This window comes from Sturnira hondurensis, unplaced genomic scaffold, assembly GCF_014824575.4.
Source record: "Sturnira hondurensis isolate 20B ecotype Veracruz unplaced genomic scaffold, ASM1482457v3 Scaffold0001221, whole genome shotgun sequence".
Classification (NCBI taxonomy): Eukaryota; Metazoa; Chordata; class Mammalia; order Chiroptera; family Phyllostomidae; genus Sturnira; species Sturnira hondurensis.
Window position 1 is genome coordinate 118,331 of NW_028073852.1, and position 15,514 is coordinate 133,844.

General features: G+C 61.0%; 1 pseudogene; it reads left to right on the forward strand.

The window, feature by feature from the left end:
• The window catches only part of LOC119003121 (tubulin-folding cofactor B-like), a 35,442-nt pseudogene extending 28,716 nt beyond the window's left edge, over nucleotides 1–6,726 (forward strand).
• The last annotated feature ends 8,788 nt before the right edge of the window (nucleotides 6,727–15,514 follow it).

Consider the following 15,514-nt stretch of genomic DNA (forward strand, 5'->3'; position numbering starts at 1 on the left):
ACCCAGCAGGCACAAGGAATTCTGGGCAAACCACAGCCTCCACCACACCCGGAACTATGGCAAGCAGCTGAAACCCCAAGTCCCAAAGGATTAGGGTTAGGGTTAGGGTTGGGGGGCAGGACCCGCCCTCTCAGGCCTCGGGGGAACAGGATGCAGCTCGGCCCAGCCAGGGCCCTGAGCACGGGGACCAGGCAGGAGGTCCCCTCCCTACAAGAGGGGCTGCCTGTGGTGGCTTGAGGCCTTCCCCAGGGAGTGTGCAGCCCGGCACAGCCTCAGCCTCCTGGACTGCCTTCTCGGCAGACCACTTCCTCTTTGACAAAGTCCGCTGTGTCTTTACTTTGCTCAGAGTCTACACACCGGGCACCACTTTCAGAAGTATGCAAACTGTTATTATAAATAAACACCATGCATTAAAAAAGTGACCAAGTGGAAAACTGGCCAAGTCACTCCTGTGCCCAGCCCTGCAGAGCTGAACTGTGTGTGCCCACTGTCCATCCTGGGAGTGGGTCCCCTCAGCACCTGGGACAGGCAGGCATGTGGGCAGCCTTTCTGCAGGGCCCTGCAGCACCGTCCCCTGTGCCCACATCCAGGGCCCAGGACTGGGTCCTGCTCTCGACCCCTGACCTAGTGACCTGGAGAAGCCCCAGCCTCCTCATCTGTGCCCCCAGCATGGTGCCGGACACAAGGTCTATCCCCCACAGATGCCCCAGCACTGGGGACCTGAGGTGTCCTATGTCCCAGGGCTCAATCACAGAGCCCCAAAGGGAACGGCTTCTGTTTCTACTACAGAGTGCCCCATGTGGTGCCAGAGGTCTGGGTCGTGCTCTGCCACACCACACAAGCCTTTGTTCTCAAGAGCGGGGCCCTGGAAGAGGGGCCACACCGGCCGAGAGGACCGGGGGCCATGGGCCCCTCCAAGCAAGGCCTCTGGGGGTTCTTGCAGGCCTCAGAGGCAAGCCGGGCCCCACCATGGCCTCCAGAGTGATTTAGGAAAACCTGGACCTGTGAGCTCCTGCACTAGTTAGAAGAAATGGGGAGGTTCCGACTGCTGCCCCAGTGAGGTGGCCAGGCTGCTCCACGCCCACTGAGACCTGTCCACGGGCCTCAGGCCTGCTGGACACGGCCAGGGGTGCTGGCTCACGTCATCGCATTGGCCTCCACCCACCTCACCGAGTCATGCTGCTGCATGTGGTCCAGTCCTGAGGGCAGACACCTGGTTCAGAAGCAGCCAGAGTGACAGCCAGGGGCGACAGCAGGATCCCCCTCAGACATGAGCACAGGTGAGGTCAGGAGGGGTCAGAGGACAAACACAAAGGACAGAGAGGCACCGAGGAGCCACCAACACCACAAGACCAGCCCCGAGCTGTGCCGTGGATAAATTCTCCCCAGGTGTGGACCCCAGCCCTGGCCCCATGCAGAATCTGGTGGCTTCTGCAGAAGGGTTTTCATTGAAAGCTCTCCCCTCTTACCACAGCGTGGTAAGAGACATCCCTAACATTTTCCTATGAAATGCATGTGTCTGGATGTGGAAGGCAAGCGTGTGATCAAGTACCAGCCCCTCAGTGCACCCCTCTGGCTGACACTGTGCCAGTGCAGAAATGAAAGGAGTAGATGGCAGGAAGCCCAGTGGTCAGCACAGCTGGGGCAGGACAGTGAGGGCAGCAGACACCTAGGAGGTTCATAGAGAGACCTGCTCCAGGCAGAGGTGGGAGAGCCCCATGCACCCCAGTCCTCAGCCTTCACCACAAGACATCTGCACAGCCTGAGGCTGCCAAGACTCCCCGGGGACCCTCGCTCGGCAGACAAGAGGTCACAGCCCACGTGGCGCGGCCACGGAGGCATCCAGCCACAGCTGTGTCTTTCAGCACCGTCTCCCCGAGCACATCTGTGGAGCCAGCAGGGAGGGCTTCCAATGACCGGAGGAGGGCTGGCCGTTTGCAGAGTGCTGAGGGTTTTGAGGCTGCCAAGACAAACCCACGTGCGCGGTTACACAACCCACCCAGCCGGCGTGAAGTACCCTACCGCCCAGCCCTGGGGTAGGAAGGGGGTGCGCCTGGCCTTCCGCTACCCCGCCTGGGGGCAGGGCACGGTGGTCAGTTGCTGCTCTGGACCCTCTGGGGTGGGCGGGTCCTGTCCTTCTCTGGGTTTGGTGCAAGGACCCCAGGGCAGCCCCCATCCCCCCCCTGGCTCTCACCCAGAAGGGAGAGGCCCACGCTGATCGAAGGGAGCAGGACCCCTCCCCACCCCCCGGGGCTCCGGCTCTGAGGGCTTGGCTTCTGGTGCCTCAGCGCCCACTGCATTCTTTCCTCTGTTCTCTCCGCCAGCATTTCCTGAGCCTCTGGCCCAGCAGCCTCTGGACCTGGAGCAGAAGGAGTGGGGCGGCCACCGGCTCCCTGCCCTTCCCACCGGCGCCTGACAGGGCACAGCGGAGTCCCACCCAGGAGCCATAGTTGGGGGCCCACACGCGCACCTCAGCAGGGGCCTCGTCTTCTCAAGCCCGTGGCCCCCCAGCCTGGCCTGCCCTCCACCCCAGACTCTCAGTCTCAGGAGAGGGGGACCCTCGGCACAGCCTCAAGGACCCTCGGACCTCCTCCTAGAGGACCTCGGAGGGGGACAGGGAGGGGATGCCCAGAATGGGCCCAGCCACCCCTCCCCTCCTGGTCCAGCCCACTTCCGACACTCCCTTTTGATGGTGGCAAACCCTGTCCCCCCTCAGGTCCTGCCAGCATTACAAAGAAACTGATGTCACTTCGTTCAAAGCCAAAGAGCAAACACGTATCTCACACACATTAAATACTCAGCGTGTGGCAAAACCAAACAAGGCAGTCACTCCCTGAGGGTGCTTAGCACCCTGGGTGGGGGACCTGAACTGGGGCACCTGCTCCCAATGGGGTTCCCTGCTGGGGTGCAGGGTGCAGCTCGGGGCCTGGACCCACAGGAGGGCTGGGCACAGCTGTCAGCAGGAACTCCCAGCCACTTCCTAGGACCCTAGGAGCCCAGAGCCATCGAGGCGGAACCTCGACAAGGGGCGTCCACAAGGCGGATGGCGCCAACTTTTCCTCTTTCTCAGGACACAGGAAATGTGGGAGTAGGCAGAGGAGGGGCCCATGTGCACCATGCTGTCGCCACGGCCCACAGATGGGGGGACCCTGGCGGGACAAGTGAGAGCGGACTTATCGATCAGGGCTGGAGCAGCCATGTCCCCAGGTCGCACTGTCCCCAAAGACCACGGAGCCATCTCAGCCCATTTCCTTTGCCTTCCCCTCTGCTGGAGAGCGAAGGGAGAGCTCCCAGCATAGCTTCGCGTCACACATTTTGAGTGGACGTTATTAACTCACGACTTGCACACAGTGCAATGTGCAGGTGGCAGGGGCAGTTCTGTGCGTTCTGACAGGTGTGGACGCGGCTGGCGAGCGCCCAACCACACGCAGGTGCTGCCCGGCCCCCAGCTGGCACGCCCCCAGGGCCTCCGACAGGCGTTCTCTCCAGACTGCCCCAGCGCCTCCCCACCAGGAGGGCTGGGGCTCAGGGCCACACCCCTTCAGTGCCGTGTCTGCGGCTGCCACGGCAGAAGAGGCGCGGAGGGGCCGTGGCCACTGTGGGGTGCCCTCTGCTCCTGGCGGCAGACAGCGGTGCGGGAATCTGTGGGCAATAAACCCCCGGGCTTCCGCTTTCTGGGGGAGGCTTATCAAGAGGCCAAAGCACTTTCTCATGGACTCTGCCCCATTTCTGCCCAGAAAGTGGCGCCGCGCCCACCAGTGCAAGAGATAACGGGCGAAGCCTCCTTTGATAACTGGTGAGATGATTTTCTTCCTCTATTAGTCATTTGGATTCTCACAGTTCTGAACTACCCATGGATGACCTTGCCCTTTACCTCCTGGGGAAACACCAGGCTCCAGGGGAAGGTTCCTGGGAAGGAGGCTCTCTCTCCGGTGCTCCCTCCACAGCAAAGCGAGGCCACTGGGGCCTGGCCTACTGGTCCCCTGCTGCAGCCAGCCCAGGCGGGCCACGGCTTCTGGCATCCCACCCAGGCCTCTGATGGGCTCCCCAGCTTGAGGCTGAGGTACCAGGCTACCTAGCTGGTGTCCCAGGGCCCACCCACGGAGAACATTCTCACGTCAGACTTGGGCACAAGGCAGAGGCGCAACTTTGCCGGCTGCTGCGCTGGGGACCTCGCTGAGCTTCCCTCCCCCCCCCCCCCCCCCCTCTGTGAGCTGCTCAGCACCCGGAGGGAACTGCTGGGCGGTGGGCTGTCGAGAGCCGGAGGGGCCAGGCCTGGGCCGTGCACAGAGCTGCCGCTCGATCACAGAGCCTGCACGTTTGACAAGCAGACCCTGAGTCAGGATGTGGACGGAGAGAGGGAACGGGGAAAGCGGCCCCTGACCCTCGGGGAGCTGGCGGAGGTGCCCTGGCAGGGGCGGCACTGTGCCTCCGCCCACCCTGAAACCACGTGGATCTGGGCCGCTCGGCGGAGGGTTTCGCCCTCCCTCGGTCTCCCTTCCCTGTCCCTGAGCAGCAGGGCAACCCTGGGGCGGAGGCAACGTGGGCCCTGCACGCAGTGGTGCTTAATAAATGTCGGCACACCAGGCGGGGGCAGAGGGCGCTGGAGCTGGAATGGGAACTGGAACTGGGGTGGTGCCGCCCTAGGACTCCTCCCCACCCCTGCTGGGTCCTCTGTCCCGGGCAACAGAAGGGCCCGTGGGAAAGGGAGAGGCCACAGGGAGGGTGACCGGAGCTGTGGGTCCTGGGCACCAGGGTGGGGGTGAGGAGTGGTCACCGATAAGAGGGATGGTGAGGGTACCCTTGTCACACCTGCGGGACTGACTGAGCGCTCAGGTGTGGGGGCCTCCACCGGGCGGGGCGGGGCGTGGGGGCCTCAAGCGGGGGGGGGAGGAAAGGGCCCCTCCCGTCCATTTTACTGCACCCCCTGCCCCAACTCCCCTCATCTCCACCCCACAAAACTCTGTCACCAGACCCACAATCCATCTGTGCCCCCCACACAACCCCACTGGAAGGCGGGTTTCTAGTGGATGAGAGGCCCTAGCCCCGGAGACTTCCTGCCGCATAGTAGGTGCTCAGTAAACTCGGAGTGAGTGAGTGTGGAACAGACGGGTGGGGTGGGCACTGTCGGTCACCCGTGGCGCCCAGGGCGAGATGGAAGCCTGAACAGGGCGGAGCGGAAGCGCGGAGCAGTGAGCGGTGCCAGGGGGTTGGTTACGCTTGTTAAGAAGGGACAGCGGACCCCTATCCTAAACCGCACGCGAGAAGATTGCTTCCAGATGGTGAGCGCCTGTGTGTGAAAACTTGTGAAAGGGACAGCAGAGCGTCTGCAGCCCTCGCGCCGGGAAGGGTTTGCCGGGACACAAACGGGGAAATCGGGAGGGAAAGGCGGACGGATCCGAGCGGACTTCCAGGTCCGAGTGGTGACCTCGCCGCCGAGAAAGCGCAGGGCCGTGCCCAGGGCCCGAAGGACGGCCCCCAGAGGGGGTCGAAGCACCACAGAGGGTGCTCCAGCAGCTGGCTTCACTGCAGACCCGGGTAATCGCCCCGTGACAGGCCGCTTCGCCCGCCCCAGGAGCAAGGCCAGTAGGGGCTGGGTGGCGTGGGGGGGAGGGGGCTGCCCCACGGCCCTGGTCCCGGGCCGCACCGCCTCCCTCAACACGCCGCAGGTTGTTGGAATATTCTGTCTCTGCATATTTGGCAACATTTTAGGTAAACAGACAATTCTGTCCTCCTGATCAGGGAAAGATGAAAACGGGGGTCAGGCCTCACTCTCCAGATTTCAAGGACTGTATGTTGCTTTGCTTTTCCTTGATGCTGAGGACTATGTCTCAGTCACACTTTCATTCTCACTGCTAAGCAAACACTCGGAGGCACTAGAAAGAATGAAGAGGAAGTTCCCAAGGCCCTGAAGCCCGTACCTGGTGACTCTCGAGGGCTGTGGGCGAGTGGCAGGGCCGGGGCCAGTGAGGACGGGAAGGAGCGCTAGCTGGGCAGTCAGCTCCGGGCAGGGGTGCTCTCTAAAAGGGTTTCCAGGACACCGCAGAAGCTGTGCGGCGCCTGACTGGGCTGCGGGCCCCAGCAGGGCATGGCGAGACGGAGGTGACCGGGCTGTCTGCACCCACAGTGACCGCTTCCATCAGCAGCTCTCCTAACAGGGTTTGCTCTGACGAGCGGCACCGTCACAGCCTCACAACAGCCGAATTAAGTGCAAGTTGGAGCTGGGGCTGGGCGGCTCTGCGTCCTGCATGGAACTGGAGCTGTAAGGAGCCGGCGGGAGGTTCTGCTGCAACTGGGTCGGGAGGATGCGCCCCGGGGCTGTGCCCCGCAGGTAACGGCTGCCGCATCCGTGTCTCGGACCACAGCGGTGCTCGCCTTGCGGAGTGTGAGGCTGCGTCCAAGGTGGAGAAACACAGGCTCTCACAAGAAGCCTACGTACGACCAGAGGCAACACTCGGTGTGCACTCCTTCCTGAAGCATTACCAAGTTGGGCCATTACAACGAAGAGAAGCAGGCACAGCTAGAGGCTAAGACCACCCAGCCCCTCAGGGAGGAGCGGGAACAGGCCAGTGCCATCCCTGTGGGCAGCTGCTGTGAGGTGTGGGCACCCCGTGGTCCCCTCTCTGGGGCAGCGTCATGTATGGAGGACTCACAGATTTCAAACCTTGCCACTGGATTGGCGTCCACTATGATGAGCCACTAGGGAAAAACAATGGCAGGAATTGATAAAGAGAGACTCTTAAAGAAAAAGGGAATCTTAAAAGCAGCAAGAGGAAAGGAAAGACTTACCCCCAAAGGAGTGTCCATCAGACTGTCAGCTGATTTCTCAAAGGAAACCTCACAGACAAGAAGGGGCTGGGAAGAAGTATTCCAAGTCATGGAAGGCAAGGGCCTACATCCAAGACGACTCCATCCAGCAAAGCTTTCATTTAGAATGGAAGGGCAGATACAGTGCTTCCCAGTTAAGGTCAGGTTAAAGGAGTTCATCATCACCAAGCTGTTATTATATGAAACATTAAAGCGACTTATCTAAGAAAAAGAAAGTTACAGAACAGACTGGGGTGGGGGTGCTGAACGATATAGAAACCCCCCCTTTTCTCCAGGGGTTCCTCACACGAACTAGGTTCGCTTTGCCTGCCGCCAGAGGAAAGATGTCTCTCAATGCCAGAGATTGGTGAAAAGAATTATTTAAATAATTTAAAACTTAAATTATTTATTTAAAAGTTATACAGACTAAAGTTCTCTAGAATACTCACAAACGCACACAGTCCTTCCTTCTCCCGCTGCCCAGTCTCGGGTACCGCATCTCAGGAAAGAAGTAGAAGCCTGTGATTCACGCTCCCGGCACCATCCACGTGGCAACACGGAGCACTCCCAAAGCCGTGTGGTCCTGACTCTCACCCAAGCTGAGTGGTCCCCGAAAAGAGCCCAAATGGCTGCCGCGCCTGCCCTTAAATCCCAGCGCCAATCTTCCTCTGCAGCCCCATTGCCGGCTCCTCCCACAACTGGCCACAGCTGCCAGCGTTCTGGGCAGGTGTGGCCCTCTGCTGTGGAGCCGATCACCCCCAAGCTCTTCTGGACCCCAAGACAAATCCCTACTTGGGGCCCCCTCTTGGCTGCACCCTGTTATAAGAAGATCAAAAATATGAACAGTAAAATGACAGCAAATGAACCTACAAGAAAAGACAAACAGTGAAAACAAAAACTAAGCGAACAACTAGAACAGGAACAGAATCAGAGAAATGGACAACACAGGGAGGGATTTCAGTGGGGAGGGGGGAGGGAGGAATAGGGGGAAAGGTGCAGGGGAGAAAAAGCTTAATTAGCAGGCATAAAATAGATGGGGAGAGATAAGAATGGTGTAGGAAACAGAGAACTCAAAGATCTTATATGTACAACCCACAGACATGAACTAATTGGAGGAAGCTGGAGGGTGGGGGGTGCAGGGCAGAGGGGGGAAACGGGGGGAAATTGGGAAAACTGTAATAGCATAATCAATAAAATATACTTTAAAAAAGGTTTTCCAATGCACATGGTCTTCTACTAGAAAGGTTTCTTTATCGAAAAGATTTTATTTATTTATTTTTAGAGAGGGGGGAAGGGAGGGAGAAAGAGAGAGAAAGAAACATCCGTGTGTGGTTGCCTCTCACGTGGCCCCCACTGGGGACCTGGCCCGCAACCCAGGCATGTGCCCTGACTGGGAATCAAACTGGGGACCCTCTGGTTCACAGGCCAGCGCTCAATCCACTGAGCCGCACCAGCCAGGGCAGGTTTCTTATTTACATACTTAGTATTTAAAGGAAGAGCTTACAGGAACAGTTCTTGCATCTGACAGGAGCACAGCTATCTGAATCTCAGGTGAGACCCCCCCAGGGCCCCCAAGGCTGGACTCAGGCCTTAGCTTGGGCAGTGCCCAGGAGTTAACAACAGGTCTGGGCTAAGACAGCCCCCCCCCAACTGAAGATGAGTCAGCCCTGCCCTGAGGGGCGCCGGGCCTGTGTGGACTGGGGGCAGGGACCCCACTGTGAGTCGGGGTCTGGGGGCCTCTAACACAGGGGTGGATCTGAGCACCTGGACGGGTCCCACGTGGGCGGCCCCTGGGAGTTGGGGGTGCAGGCAGTGGAAACGCTGTTTTCCTTGAAAGGGCTGGAGGGTTAACTGGGGAGACGGTGAACCAGAGGAGCCTGGATTCCTCTTTGTAGACGGGGAGGGGACATACCTACCCCGCGGCACTATGTCCCACCCAGACAGACAAAACCTAGGGCTTCAGTCAGTGACTCCTGGTGGCTTGGGCCCCTTCTGCCCCTTAAACTCTGGATTCTGGCAGGACAGGGAGGGGGCTGCGGGCCCACCGGCACCCCAGGGCCGAGACACCTCCTGCACCCCCTCCCTCACTTCGGGGAGGAAAGCCAGACACAGCCAGCAAAGGGCACCCTCTGCGGTACAGAAGTGGGGGACCCCTGGCAGCTGGTGTGGAGAGCTGCCCGAGAGCAGAGGTGGGGATCAGGTCCTGCCAGACGCACCACTGAGACAGTGCCAGGCTAGGACTGTGGGACCCATGGGCACCCCAGGCAGGGACCTGACGGCCGCCTTCCAGCCTCGCCCAGGCTCTTGCTCTCGCTGCAAGGAGGGCTGAGGGGGCCAAACAGGCCGCTCGCCCCCCACCAGTGCCACTGAGCTCTCACAAGCCACACCTGCTACAGGTGAAGGGCAGTGACTTCATGGCCCCTCGCTCCCCCTGACACGCGGGCTGACAGGTCCCCCCCATGGCAGGCCTTCGAGTTCCCCAGAGGCCACCCTGCAGACGTCCCCCAGGCACCAGGGCCAGCTGCTCGCACACATAGTTTTGAAATGAAGTATTTAGTAACAAAGCATGTGCCCAGCAGGACACGGCAAAATCAAGGGCGTGAGGAGGGGCGCAGGGAAGAAGCGAGCCCCGACTCACCAGGCAGCGGTGAGGAAAAGGGAAGCGAGAAAGCGGTGCGGGGGGAGGGCATCCCAGCTCGGTGTTTCCAATCAGCCTTGGGTGGCGCCTTGGGCGTATGGTGGTAACGGTGAGCCCGGGCTGGACCAGAGCTGGCAAAGTAAACAGCCACTCGCTCGAAACATCACAAGTCTCTCGTTTTAGGTGTCAAGTGGGAAAAAGTGTTTTTTTAATTTTTTTAACCTCACCAAGGACAGTTTTTTTTGCATTGCTTTTAGAGACAGAGGAACATGGATGTGAGAGTGAGAAGTGAGGCAGGCACCCTGACCGGGAAACGAACCCACAGCTCTTTGGTCAGGGGACGACACTCCAACCCACTGAGCCACACCCGCCAGGGCTGAGAAGAGTGTTTGATAGTGTCTCCCACAGGAAGGCACTGGGGGACCAGAGGGCACAGCTCGACCCCCCCCCCCAGGTCCTGGTGAGTGAAGGGGAGGGGTCCCCGGGTGCAGCCCCGGGCTCTGGCCTCACCTGCTGGGTGAGCACATTCGGTGCTGGCTCCCTGCACCCTGCCTCCTAGCACACGCTCCGTGGTAGGAAGTGGAGCTGCCTGAGTTGGGGCTTTCCTTTCCAGATGGGGGTGTTCTCCCATTCGGCCGCCAGCTCTCGCCTGCCTCCCTCCCCACCTGCAGCTCCAGAACATGCGGCTCCCTTCCTGAGATGGGGGCAAGCCTGGGGGAGAAGGAGTTTCCTTGCTCTGACCCCTCCCTGTCTGAGCCCTGTGTGCCCCCAGCAGCCCCTCCCTGCTGCATACAGGGGGGTCTCCTCTTCAGTGACCTGCGGGAGCCTCAGCACCCTACACATGCCATGCAGATGGTTAGGTCAGACCTGGGGGGGGGGGAACCCAGCACCACAGCCCGGCTCCTTCTGCCTGGACCACCTCCAGCTCCCAACACCTCTGCCCCGTGCTGCCCCGACGGGGGCCCCTTGACCCAGCTTGGGCAAAGGAAGCACTGAAGACAAGGACAGAGTGTGTCCCTGTCCCCAGATCAGGAGAGGGACATGGGACTGGCTGAGCACGCGGGGCCCTGAGCCTCCTGCATTCCACGTCTGCACCCAAGAGAAGGGGGACAGGAGGGGGTGTGCCAGGCGGTGTCAGCCCCCAGGTCAGCCCTGACCTCACCCCTCTAGGACTCAGATTCCCAGCCCGATGTCGGGGTGGGGCACCATCGCCTCCAAGGTCAAGATCAGTTGCAGGAAGTCCCCAGAGTGTCCCCACCAAACGCTGCTGGTGGCTGTGTCCACAGTGGGGTGGGTGTTTGAACTTCATGCTGGTCTCTGCTCCCAAGTTCCCGACAATTTAAGGAATGTCTGAGGTCTGGGGTCAGAACATAAATAAGGCATCTTGGAATCAGAGCACAGGGACCTCCCCCTGAACTGCATCCCTGCGCCTGGGACTACGCGCCCGCTTGGTCTCTGGTCTCCTGGTCACACAGCCTCCAGCTCTCCCAAACTGGGGCTCCGGTCTCCAGCCCATGGGCTGGAGAGTCCCAGGAAAATGGCCTCGTTATTTTTCTCGTACTTTTCCTCGTCTGAGGCGTGCAGCGTGGGTGAGCAGCCTGACAGGGACCATCCCCGCCCTGGGGCTCGTCAGCAAGCTCCTTCCCTGCTTGCAGGGCCAGCGTCCATCCGTCCGTCCTGGGGGAACTCGATGGGCAGCCTCAGGGCCCGAGGAAGAAAGAGCCTGGGGTGAGGGTGGCCCTGAGGAGCCAGTGTGGAAAAGGCATGCGGGTCGGGGCGGAGGGAAGCGGCAGGTTTGTAGGAAGAAGGCGGGAATTATTCGAGATCGGAAGGTTCTGCCCATGGAAACAGAAGCTCCGACAGGACAGTGTGTGCACAGGGAGGCCACAGAGGAGGGGGGCGGGGCTGCGCAGGACCACCACACGGTGGGCTCGCCCCTTGTCAGTCACAGGAGAGAGCAAAGTCCAGGGGGCTTGTGCGGGGCGGGGGGGCGGGGGGCGCGGAGCCACCTGGGATCAGAGGCCGGGCAGGGCCGCCTGCTGCCTCCGCAGACGGTGGTGCTGGGCGGACATGCAGCACGTCCAGGCTGTCTCCCCAGCCCTGGACACGGAGGCCTGTGGAGCAGCGGTGTCCGCGCGCCCTTCTTGGGGCAGGGGGCCGGCTGTGCCTGCCTGTGTCCCGGGGCCACAAGTAGTCACCCCAGGCTCGCTCACTGTCCCACTGTGCTGGTCCCAACTCCAGCCCCTGAGGGGACCCTCCCCTCCCCCAGGGATCTGGGGCTTCTTTCACGCCCAGCGCTCTGCTGGGCAGCAGCGTCAGTCGCTCTGAGTTGCCACGGCAGGCAGCCAGTGGCCTTGGGACACCCAGTTAGGAGGCAGTGAGGTTGTCCCATCACATCAAAGGAGGGAGAAGGCGATTCCGGGACAAGCTTCCTGGGACCGCCCAGCACAAGGCACTGGGAGCCTTGTCATCCCCAGACGAAGGCCTCCCATTTCTCTGAGTCTGACTCAGACGTTCTTAGGGGCCAGGCGCCCAGGAGAGTGCCCTTGTCCAAGCGTAACCACACCGGCCCTCCAGTTTCCCTTTAACTCCCTGACACGTCCACCGCACAAATAACAGAAGGGGAAGTGAAAGTGGGGGACAGGCGCAGGGTGGGGCTTCCTGCCTGCCATCCCAGGCGCTGGGCAGGCCCTCCCCGCCCCCACCCTGGACGAGGGCCCACCCTGTCGTGCCCGAAACCAAACCCGCACCGATGGAGTCTCTGGGTCTTAAGCTTGACGTCTGTTCTTTTGAAGGAAACCGTTATCACTTGCTACCCCACGCAGCGTGGCACTTTGAATATGGTGGACACATCGCTGCCTAATAAGACAAAAAATAAGACAAAGACCAGTTACCTTATTAAATAAAGCAAGTTCCACTGGAGCTCGTGCTGAGGCCTCAGGTCCCTGCTGCCTCGTGTTTGGGAGACGCTCAGCACCTGTGAAACCAGGGGCAGGGGGGCCGGCCTCTGACTGCGTTTGCTGGGTGTGCACGCCACGGGAGTGACCACGTTCCCGGAGAGAGCCCACCTCACGCCTCACTCCGAGTGGTAGTGTGGCTCCGTCCAAGTCTGTGGCCCACGGGCTCTACTCTCACCTCGTCTGGACCTTGGTCCGTGACCCACAGACCCTATGGTTTCCCGTGATGGCTTTGGGCGGGTGGATGAGGGTGGCCTCTGTGGCCTCCCAGGCCCACTCTCCCTGGCCCTGGGTGAGTCCGCCACCCCCCCTCCCCGCCCCGCACTCTGTGGACACTCCACAGCCCCAACAGAATGCCTCGGGCTGTCTGCAGGCAGCAGTGGGGGGTCTGCCTGGGGACACCTCGAGGACAGGGTGCTGGGGCCACTGGGGGACGCGGGAGTTTGCAGGAACGCAGCCTTGCTCCGCCCCGTCTGCACCTGGGGCTTCGTCACCGCAGGCTGGGGCGGATGGCGAGGGTGCAGACACCACCTACCCTGCAGCTCCCTCCACACATGAGGCTCAGGTCCTCAGGAGGCAGAGATGCCCTTGTCTCTACGTCACTGACACAGCGAGGAAGCCGCTGACCACGACGAGATGGGGAAGGGGGGTAAGGAGACGCGGGGGGAGGGGGGCGGGGAACAAGGGAGAGAAAGAGGCACTTTGGAGAAGACAACAACTTCACCCTGGCAGGCCCTGGTGAGCAGGGGTGCCGGAGAACGGGGCAAGGCAGGGAGGGCCTCCCGGAGAGCTCCCGGGCCAGAGTCCTCGGTCTGTGACCCGCACACCTGTGAAAGGCAGCGGCCGTCAGTTTGCTTCACCGAGCAGCAGGACCAGGTCCCGAGGGAACATGATGCCACAGCGACCTGATCTGGAAAGTAAGTGAAGCACGTGTGTGACTCGTCCTAAACCAAAACGGGCTTCGGCGACTCGCGAGCCAGTCCGACATCCACATGTCCCTCGGTTCCCTTGCCCGGCCCCGGGGACCCTCGCCGGCAGTGCCCCACTCTGCCTGCTGGGTGGCCAGAGCTCAGCCAGGCAGTTGCTTCGTGGTAGCTCAGAGACAGCCACTCTGGGAGGCAGAGTGGACGGGAAGGTCTGGGACACAGTGACACCGAGCAGGGAATAAGCTTTCCCGCACGAGCTCCCATTTGCACAGAGCCCTGGAGCTGAGAGGCGGAGGTTAGTGAGGAAGGAGATGGTCTCGACGTCACCCTCGGGTCCCAGAGCGACCTGTGTGAACTCCGGTGGACACTGGTCGTTCCCCTTCCACAGGATGGTGCTCGTGTGCACCCCAGACACCCCGGCAGCTCTTGAGCTTGGAGCCCACAGACAGGTCGCTCAGGCGGGCTGTCTTCTGGCCATTCGGCCTCTCTGTCTGGGAGCAGCAGCAGCGGATGTGGGAAGGCTGCCGCAGCGGTGGGGGCGGGGCGCCAAGCCCCCCAACCCTCGGACAGGTGCCGACGAGACACAGGGACGCTCCAGCCTGGGGACGGGGACATGGCACCACCTGTATCCGGGGATACGCCAAGCCAGGCTCACAGGACAGAGTCCAGCCCAGAAGACACCCAGGCACACGCGGGGCCCTGGCGTGTGGTCACAGTGCTGCCCTGACTCAAGGTGGAAGGACAGACTTCTAATCCGGGACACTCAGACAGCTGAGAGCCACCGCCAAGTACGTCTCTCATCGGACACGGGCACAATTCTGAAAGGGTCAGAGGGCGACTATCACGGAGCAAACCCTGACAGTCACGAGAAAACAATAGGCGGAAATCCTTTATAACCTACACAATCCAGAAGCCATAGAAAGAGATACATATTTTTTACCTAAATTTTCTGCATGCCCAGAACAACTGCAGCACCAAGTAAAAGACGGACACATGCAGGCCATTCCCACCACGGACGAAGGGCTGGTCATCACGCACAGAGGCCTCACAGCCCGGAGGGCACGCAGCACACCCAGAAAAGCGGCACAGCTGGCCCTCGACGTGCGAGACCTTCCGATTCATTCGCAACAAGAGACACAAATGTCAAAACTGCCCCAAGAAACCCTTCTTCATAGATCCGATGAGCAAAACCCAGGAGGTGGACACCATGCTGGGGGCAGGACCGGGCGCCCCCCACGTGCCGCTGGGCGTCCGACAGGTGGAAAACATGCCTGCAGAGTGTGTGTGTTCGACGGCACCTGCTTCCTGCACGCACGGCGAGGAGGAAGCGGGTCAGGCCGGTCACGACAGGCACACACAGTGCAGCTCTGTGCAGGTGGGAAGAGGACACAGAGCTCTCTTTGGGCTGGTAGGAAAAGACCTGCAAGAAACAAGAGCAACTCAAAGAGAAATGTGCTCCCCTGGGTGTGGGCTGTGCGTGGTGAGCTCCTTCCCAGGAGGACAGGACGGGCAGGGGTGTGAGGGTGGCTCTTCGAGGGAGACCCGGCTTCTGTGAGGTCAGGCACCTGCCACGCAGGCAGGGTTCCGTGGAGTCAGGCTCTGCCCGGGGGCTCCGGACAGCTGAGTGGTCATCTGAGGTGCTAGCCACCCCATGCTACGGCCCAATTCCTCGGCAGTGACCCAGGTGCCGGAGCCCAGTGCGGGTGGGGAGTGTGAGGGGCCAGGGTCAGGAAGCTAGATGTGACCAGCTGAGCAATGCGCCCAGCACACAGGCCCGGGGTGCACAGGTCCGGAGAAGCCGCAGCCAGCAGCACAGGGACCTGCGGCCGCGTCCCACCTGCGGGGAGTGCCCCACGGCGGCCCTCTGGCTTCGGTCCAGAGCCAGGAACACTTTTGTGAAAGGGCAATTTCACATCTAAGAGGCTGCAGCCGGATGACTTCCTGGCAGATGGGTCCCCTGGGCCCTTGGTGCGTCACCGTAAATGCCTTTCCTGCCGCACCTCTGGGCTCTGGCAAGGCCGGGCCCTCGGAGACGGAGATTCACGAGCGTCCTGGGTGCCTCCAGGGGCATTAGCTAGAAATGTGCTGAGAGGATAAATTGCAACACAGCGAGATAAATGGGCTGCGTGTGCATTTTTTCACCACGTGCTCGGTGCCAGGCAGGCATCAGATTAAAGCAGAAATGT